Source organism: Carcharhinus amblyrhynchos, chromosome 6, assembly GCF_965287045.1.
Source record: "Carcharhinus amblyrhynchos chromosome 6, sCarAmb.v2.hapA, whole genome shotgun sequence".
NCBI lineage: Eukaryota > Metazoa > Chordata > Chondrichthyes > Carcharhiniformes > Carcharhinidae > Carcharhinus > Carcharhinus amblyrhynchos.
Window position 1 is genome coordinate 58,639,266 of NC_137329.1, and position 8,578 is coordinate 58,647,843.

An 8,578-nucleotide genomic window follows, 5' to 3' on the forward strand; every position below is an offset into this window, starting at 1 on the left:
TTCAGCACAGCCATCACCACAGGCCCCAGCTTTCAGCACAGCCATCACCACAGGCCCCAGCCTTCAGCACAGCCATCACCACAGGCCCCAGCCTTCAGCACAGCCATCACCACAGGCCCCAGCCTTCAGCACAGCCATCACCACAGGCCCCAGACTTCAGCAGGACCATCTCCACAGGCCCCAGACTTCAGCAGGACCATCTCCACAGGCCCCAGACTTCAGCAGGACCATCTCCACAGGCCCCAGACTTCAGCAGGACCATCTCCACAGGCCCCAGACTTCAGCAGGACCATCTCCACAGGCCCCAGACTTCAGCAGGACCATCTCCACAGGCCCCAGACTTCAGCACAGCCATCACCACAGGCCCCAGCCTTCAGCACTGCCATCTCCATAGGTTTAATTCCAACCGATTTATTTGATGGTAAACTCAAGCTTTCGGGGTTTGCCCTTCATCAGGTGAATGGAGAGTTCTCAGTGTTGTCAGACTTCTTATTGTGTTTACCCCAGTCCAACGCCGGCATCTCCACATCATGATCTCCATAGGCCCAGCCTTCAGCAGAGCCATCTCCATAGGCCCAGCCTTCAGCAGAGCCATCTCCATAGGCCCAGCCTTCAGCAGAGCCATCTCCATAGGCCCAGCCTTCAGCGGTGCCATCTCCATAGGCCCAGCCTTCAGCAGAGCCATCTCCATAGGCCCAGCCTTCAGCGGTGCCATCTCCATAGGCTCCAGCATGACTCAGTGTGACCCTAACAAAATGCCCCCTTATGATGTAGCCAGTCTGGGAACACCCTTTGAAGTCCAGCTTGGAAATAGCAGTTTTGCACAGAAAACAGAGGAGAATTTCCCTGCTATAATAAGCTTTTTGAAATATTTTCTTTTTTCTGTTTAAGTGGTAATCCTATTGCTTTTGTCTAATTTAAAATGTAATTTTTTTTTATGATTGAACATTCCAGTATTTTCTGTCTTTATTCTGATTTGCAGCATGCAATATTTTGCTTTTATATTATTGGTGCCCTGCCAGGCTGTGTCCTGTGCCCCTTCCCACCTATAACTGTGTGGCCTAATTCTACTCCAACTCTATTTTCAAGTTTGTTGCTAACACCGCCACAGTGGGTCAGATCTGAAACAATGATGAGACAGGGTACAGGAGAGAGATAGAGAATCTGGTGAACTGGTGCAATGACTATAATCTCTCCCTTCATATCACTAAAACAAAGGAGATTGACATCGACTTCAGGAACTGTAGTGGAAGACATGCCCCTGTCTACATCAATTGGGGTGAAGTAGAAATGGTCAAGGTGCTCAGATCACCAAGAACCTGTCCTGATCCCCCCGTGCTGACACTATCGTTAAGAAAGCTCACCAATGCCTTTACTTTCTCAGAAGACTAAGGAAATTTGGCATGTCTGCTGTGACTCTCACCAACATTCACAGACGCACCACAGAAAGCGTCCTCTGTGGATATATCACAGCTTGGTATGGCTCTTGCTCTGTCCAAGGCTGCAGGAAACTACAAAGGGTTATAACTGTAGTCCAGTCCATCACTCAAGCTGGCCTCCCATCAATTCACTCCATCTACATTTATCACTGCCTCAGAAAAGCAGCCAGCATAATCAAGGACCCCACACACCCCAGACATTCTCTCTTCCACCTTCTTCCATCGGGAAAAAAGTGCAAAAGTCTAAGATCATCAACTGACTCAAGAACAGCTTCTTCCCTGTTGCCAACAAACTTTTAAATGGACCATATATTAAGCTAAGCTTTCTCTACACCCTAGCTATGACTGTAATACTACACTCTGCACCCTCCCCTTTCCTTCTCCCCTATGTACTCTATAAATGGTATGCTTTCTCTGTATAGCATGCAAGAAACAATACATTTGACTGTATATCAGTACATGGACTGATATACATAAATCAAATTAAATTGAGTATTATTTAATGTATAAATGCACATAGATTTGTAATTTGTTCTAAATTTTTGAAGTTTCTATTTAAATCTGCATTTTAATATTATATAACTTTACATGATCTGGAGGAGGGAACCGAGTGTAGGGTGTCGAAATTTGCTGATGACACCAAGATTGGGGGAACGGCAAATTGTGCGGAGGGCGTGGAGAGTCTGCAGAAGGATCTAGATAGGCTGGGCGAATGGGCCAGGAAATGGCAAATGGAATTTGATGTTGGCAAGTGTGAGGTGGTCCACTTTGGTAGGAAGAATGGTGGGAAGGATTATTACTTACGTGGCGAAAAACTGCAGCAGGCGACGGTGCAGAGGGACCTCGGGGTCCTTGTGCATGAGTCGCAAAAACCCAGCTTGCAGGTGCAGCAGGTGCTCAGGAAGGCGAATGGGATGCTGGCCTTCATAGCGAAGGGGATTGAATATAAAAGTAGGGAGGTCTTGCTGTGGCTGTATAGGGCATTGGTGAGGCCGCAGCTGGAGTACTGTGTGCAGTTTTGGGCACCGCACCTGTGCAAGGATATTTTGGCCCTGGAGGGAGTGCAGAGGAGGTTTACTAGGCTGATACCGGAGTTGAGGGGGTTGAGTTATGAGGAGAGGCTGAATAAACTAGGCTTGTACTCGGGAGGGAGTGCAGAGGAGGTTTAGAACATAGAACATAGAACATAGAACATTACAGCGCAGTACAGGCCCTTCGGCCCTCAATGTTGCGCCGACCAATGGAACCAATCTAATGACCCTCAACCTAAACTATTCCAATGTTATCCATATGCCTATCCACTGACCATTTGAATGCCCTTAAAGTTGGCGAGTCCACAACTGCTGCAGGCAGGGCATTCCATGCCCTTACTACCCTCTGAGTAAAGAACCTACCTCTGACATCCGTCCTATAATTACCACCCCTTAACTTAAAGCTATGTCCCCTCGTGTTAGCCATCACCATCCGAGATGAAAGGCTCTCACTGTCCACCCTATCTAATCCTCTGATCATCTTGTATGCCTCAATTAGGTCACCTCTTAACCTTCTTCTCTCTAATGAAAATAACCTCAAGTCCCTCAGCCTTTCCTCATAAGACCTTCCCACCATACCAGGCAACATCCTGGTAAACCTCCTCTGCACCCTTTCCAATGCCTCCACATCTTTCTTATAATGCGGTGACCAGAACTGTACGCAATGCTCCAAGTGCGGCTGCACCAGAGTTTTGTACAGTTGTAACATGATCTCATGGCTCCAAAATTCAATCCCTCTACCAATAAAAGCTAACACACCATATGCCTTCTTAACAACCTTATCAACCTGGGTGCCAACTTTCGGGGAGCTATGCACATGTACCCCGAGATCTGTCTGCTTGTCAACACGACTAAGAGTCCTTCCATCAGCCCTATATTCTGTACTCCTGTTACTCTTACCAAAATGAATCACCTCACACTTTTCCGCATTTAACCCCATTTGCCACCTCTCGGCCCAGCTCTGCAGCTTATCTATGTCCCTCTGCAAACTGTAATATCCATCCTCACTGTCTACAACTCCTCCGATTTTGGTGTCATCAACAAATTTACTAACCCATCCTTCTACACCCTCATCTAGGTCATTTATAAAAATGGCAAACAGCAGTGGCCCCAAAACAGATCCCTGCGGTACACCACTTGCAACTGAACTCCAGGTTGAATATTTCCCATCAACCACCACCCTCTGACTTCTATCAGCTAGCCAATTCCTGATCCAAACTGCTAAATCACCCTCAATCCCACGCATCTGCATTTTCTGCAGTAGCCTACCATGGGGAATGATTTGTCTGAGTCAGGGGGGTTGTTACTTCAGACTCACTCCAAAGACCAGGGCACAACATCTAGACTGGCACTCCCGGGAAAAAGATAGAAAGGTCTGAGGTCATGTAACAACTGACTCAAGAATAGCTTCTTTCCTGTTGCCATCAGACTTTTGAGTGGACCTACCTCGTATTAAGTTAATCTTTCTCTCCACTCTCGCTGTGACTGTAACACTACATTCTGTGCACTTTTCCTCTTGTTCTCTATGAATGGTATGCTTTGACTGCAAAGCACACAAGAAACAATACTTTTCACTGTATCCCAATACTTCTAATAAGAAAAATCAAATCAAAATCAAATGAAACTGAAGGACTGCCGCACTGTCAGAGGGTCAATACTGAGGGAGTGCCGCACTGCCAGAGGGCCAGTGCCGAGGGAGCGCCGCTCTGTCAGAGGGTCAGCGCTGAGGGAGCGCCGCACTGTCAGAGGGTCAGCACTGAGGGAGTGATGCACTGTCAGAGGGTTAGTACTGAGGGAGTGTTGCACTGTCAGAGGGTCAGTACTGAGGGAGTGCCGCACTGTCAGAGGGTCAGTGCTGAGGGAGCGCCGCGCCGCCAGAGGGCCAGCGCTGAGGGAGTGCCGCGCCGCCAGAGGGTCAGCGCTGAGGGAGCGCCGCACCGCCAGAGGGCCAGCACCGAGGGAGCGCCGCACCGCCAGAGGGCCAGCACCGAGGGAGCGCCGCACCGCCAGAGGGCCAGCACTGGGGGAATGCGGCACCGTCAGAGGCCAGTACTTGCAGATCCCACTGTTCGTGGGATCTTGCTTTGTGAAAAGTGGCAGCCATTTTCCCTACAGGATAACAGTGATTCCAGCTGAATGAGGGTGGTTTGCCTGCGAATCCTGTGAGGCTGGGTTGTGATAGCCATCAGAATTGAAACTTAATTTTTGTGTTTCCTTATTTTGGTTTCTATGTTAAGATCTTTTACTTTAAATCTGCGGTGAAGATTTGTTCTGTCTTGCTGCTGCTTTTTTTAAAACACAGATCATTCAAGCCTGGAGTGGCTGCTTTGCAAGGAGAAGATGTAGTTTTCTGATAATAATTATGTTAAGTATTGATTGCCATTCTGAGGACGAAAGCAGTTGAAGCGACTGAATACTTGCTACAGGTTTAGTCTGACTGAGTCTCCACATCAGAGTCCCCGTTCAAGAAGAATGATGGAAATTGGGAGCTGATATTTGTTGTAGCATTTTGCTGCTAACATTCGTGTGTTTAAACTGTCATATCTTAGATAAAGCTTGCAATGGAAAGAGTTTATAAAATATTCCTTTGTGCCTTTATCTTTTGCATGAAGCTTTTGTGTGCAAAGTTTAAAATAAATGAAAACAAACAGGTAAGTTCCACAGCCACCTTCTGAAGGACATGAAATCCTTCTTCTATGTCCAATCCTGAAGAATTCTCCTTGTGTCTCCTTGGAACACTCCATGCTTTGATGCTGATCCCGCTTTACTTCTCTTCAATCTCTGCACACATTGTGTGATTGTTCCTTTAGCTGAGTTAATCCATGACTCCCTCCCCTTCCTCACCCACATGCTGCCTCTCAGCAACATCTGCAGACATGGGCTTCCGCCCTCAGACGTTCTTCTTTGTATAGATGGGGCAGCAGTTAGTTTGTTGTTGAGGGGCCGAATAGCCTCTTTGTGATGATATATATATTTTTATATGTTCTATATATACTCTATGTAGATAAGGGCCAGAGGGTCAGTACTGAGGGAGTGCCACACTGTCAGAGGGTCAATACACACAGTACGAGGGGCCACGGGCTTAGGGTGAGGGGGGAGAGGTATGACACGGATATTAGAGGGAGGTTTTTCACACAGAGGGTAGTGGGGGTATGGAATGCTCTGCCAAGCAAGGTGGTGGAGGCAGGCACGCTGGAGTTGTTTAAGAGTAACTTAGACAGGCACGAGTGGGTTGGGGATGGGAGGATATAGGAGATTGCTTTAAATAAGGTTCACTAGTATTGGGACGTCCCTGGTAATGTAAAAGGATATGGTATGATAATGTTTTTTCTCTTTTAATTCACAGGTTTAAGTCGGTCTGCCTTATTGTCCAACGAGGGGCACACACGTGATGGGTCATACATGGGCTGCTCTTGAATGTTCAAGATTGGCCGAGTGCTTCATGTTGTTAGTGTGAGCTTAAACTGGACCAGATGCTGGGCAACATGACAGCTCAGTGACTATCACTGTTTGCTGTGCAGACACATGGATTTGGGCCGGTGTCTGTGGGAGTTTGTGCATTCTCCCCGGGCTTGCGTGGGTTTTCTCCGGGTGCTCCGGTTTCCTCCCACGCCCCAAAGATGTGCTATTAGGCTGATTGGAAGTAATAAATTGTCCCTAAATTAGTTTCCCTCAATTTGGATTGCCATAAAAACAATAGATAAGGGACATAGGTGGAGGGGGGGACTGGTAGTATTAAAATGGCGGTGTGGGCTCGTTGGGCCGAAGGGCCTGTTTCCCGGGCTGTTTTTGTTCTTTGTTCTAATACTGAGGGAGTGCCGCACGGTCAGAGGGTCAGTGCTGAGGGAGTGCCGCACTGACAGAGGGTCAGTGCTGAGGGAGTGCCGCACTGTCAGAGGGTCAGTGCTGAGGGAGTGCCGCACTGTCAGAGGGTCAGTGCTGAGGGAGTGCCGCACTGTCAGAGGGTCAGTGCTGAGGGAGTGCCGCACTGACAGAGGGTCAGTGCTGAGGGAGTGCCGCACTGTCAGAGGGTCAGTGCTGAGGGAGTGCCGCACTGTCAGAGGGTCAGTGCTGAGGGAGTGCCGCACTGTCAGAGGGTCAGTGCTGAGGGAGTGCCGCACTGTCAGAGGGTCAGTGCTGAGGGAGTGCCGCACTGTCAGAGGGTCAGTGCTGAGGGAGTGCCGCATTGTCAAGAGGGTCAGTACTGAGGGAGTGCCGCATTGTCAAGAGGGTCAGTACTGGGAGTGCCGCATTGTCAAGAGGGTCAGTACTGAGGGAGTGCCGCACTGTCAGAGGGTCAGTACTGGGAGTGCCGCATTGTCAAGAGGGTCAATGCTCCAGGGTGGTTCTTGGTGAATGAATTGGTATCTTGATCTTGAAAGATCTTAATTATTCTGATTGGGCCCATAGGCCTTGCCAGCTCGGTATCATGGGAACTGTTCCCTCATTGGTGCCAGTGGCTTCAAGACTGTTGCTACCAGACCTGCTGAGTTTTTCATCATTTTCTGTTTTCATTTCAGGTTTCAGTATTTCTCTCTCGAGGTGGACCTCCGTCGTCAGGCTTCCTGGAACCATAAACTGAGCTTGAGCCAAACTGCTTTGACAGATTCAAAGCCAAGTGAGTAGAATCCAGCCATTTACTGAGCAACACAGAGTATCTTGAAGAGTGTTACACAGATGCTGCTAACCGAAGACACCTCACTCCCAACACATCCCCAAGGGACTTCCATCCAGCTGTTGCCTGGGTGCAGATTCTTGACTGGAGACCCCAGGCGACCATTGAAGTAATTTCTTTTTGTTGAGAACTGCTTTTGAGAAAAAAGAGCAGTTGGTTGAATAATTGTCAAGGGTACTAGGCTGATACCGGAGTTGAGGGGGTTGAGCTATGAGGAGAGGCTGAATAAACTAGGCTTGTACTCGTTAGAGTTTAGAAGAATGAGGGGAGATCTCATTGAGACGTATAAGATGATGAATGGGATGGATAGGATAGAGGTGGAGAGACTCTTCCCGCTCAAAAAAGACAGTAGGACTAGGGGGCACAGCCTCAAGATAAAGGGGGGGTGGTTTAGAACGGAGTTGAGGAGGAACTTCTTCACTCAAAGGGTGGTGAATCTCTGGAATTCTCTGCCCGTTGAAGTGGTGGAGGCTGCCTCGCTAAATATTTTTAAGACGCGGGTTGATGGGTTTTTGATAAGCGAGGGGATTAAGGGTTATGGGGAGAGGGCGGGAAAGTGGAACTGAGCCACGACAGATCAGCCATGATCTTATTGAATGGCGGGGCAGGCTCAAAGGGCTAGATGGCCTACTCCTGCTCCTATTTCTTATGTTCTTATGTTCTTATATAGCATGCTTATAGGTGTTCATACTTCCTTTTTGTTTACTTTATTCCAATCCAATCAAATCAAATTAAAGCCAATTCAGAGTCCCAGCAAGTTGAGACATTCCCGATCCAAGCTGACAAGACAGGGCTCTTACCTCCTGTCTCGGGCTTGATCTACATGATCCAAGCTGATTGGAGTAGGCATAGTTCCTCCTCCAAGGCTTGATCTCATTTGCATCTTAGCCAAAAGGCCGATATGCCGCTTTTAAAAATTGCTTCAAATGAAGCTGAAATGTAACCTAATGACTGCAACCAAGCACAGCATGTCGATACTACACTTGATCTTAGCCAGAAGGCCGAGAAGCCTTCATATATTTTAATTGAGGATATGGAAACTGAAAATTTAATGGGGATGATTAGAGGTCAGAGCTTCTCAGACCTTGATTTAGATACCTTTTTGCATGAGGCTGAGCAAAGGAGATCACATTTTGGTCCATGGAAAATCTAAATGTGTTTTTCATTGGTATTCTTCTGCCTTGATAATTAATTTTTCATTTATAATTCTCATATTTAGCTGCTATGTTTTGATGTTTCAATAAAACATTTGTATAATTTCACATTTAAATGTTTTGTTTTAATGTTACAATAAAGCATTACTAGAATTTTGTGATGTTTAATGGAAAACATTTATGAACAAAAAAAGTTATAAGTACAAAAGTTTGACACCGTGTTAACATTTTACCAAAGAGCTGCAATACGACATTTTGTTTAATTACATAATCTTTTGA

The 8,578-nt window shown here is 47.2% G+C and overlaps 1 non-coding gene across 1 annotated transcript; it reads right to left on the reverse strand.

Annotated features, from left to right (window-relative positions):
* Positions 1–7,966: 7,966 nt before the first annotated feature.
* LOC145344594 (U2 spliceosomal RNA) lies at positions 7,967–8,158 on the reverse strand. The gene has a single exon (XR_013886902.1). It is a non-coding gene; the product is annotated as a U2 spliceosomal RNA (small nuclear RNA).
* Between the last annotated feature and the right edge of the window lie 420 nt (positions 8,159–8,578).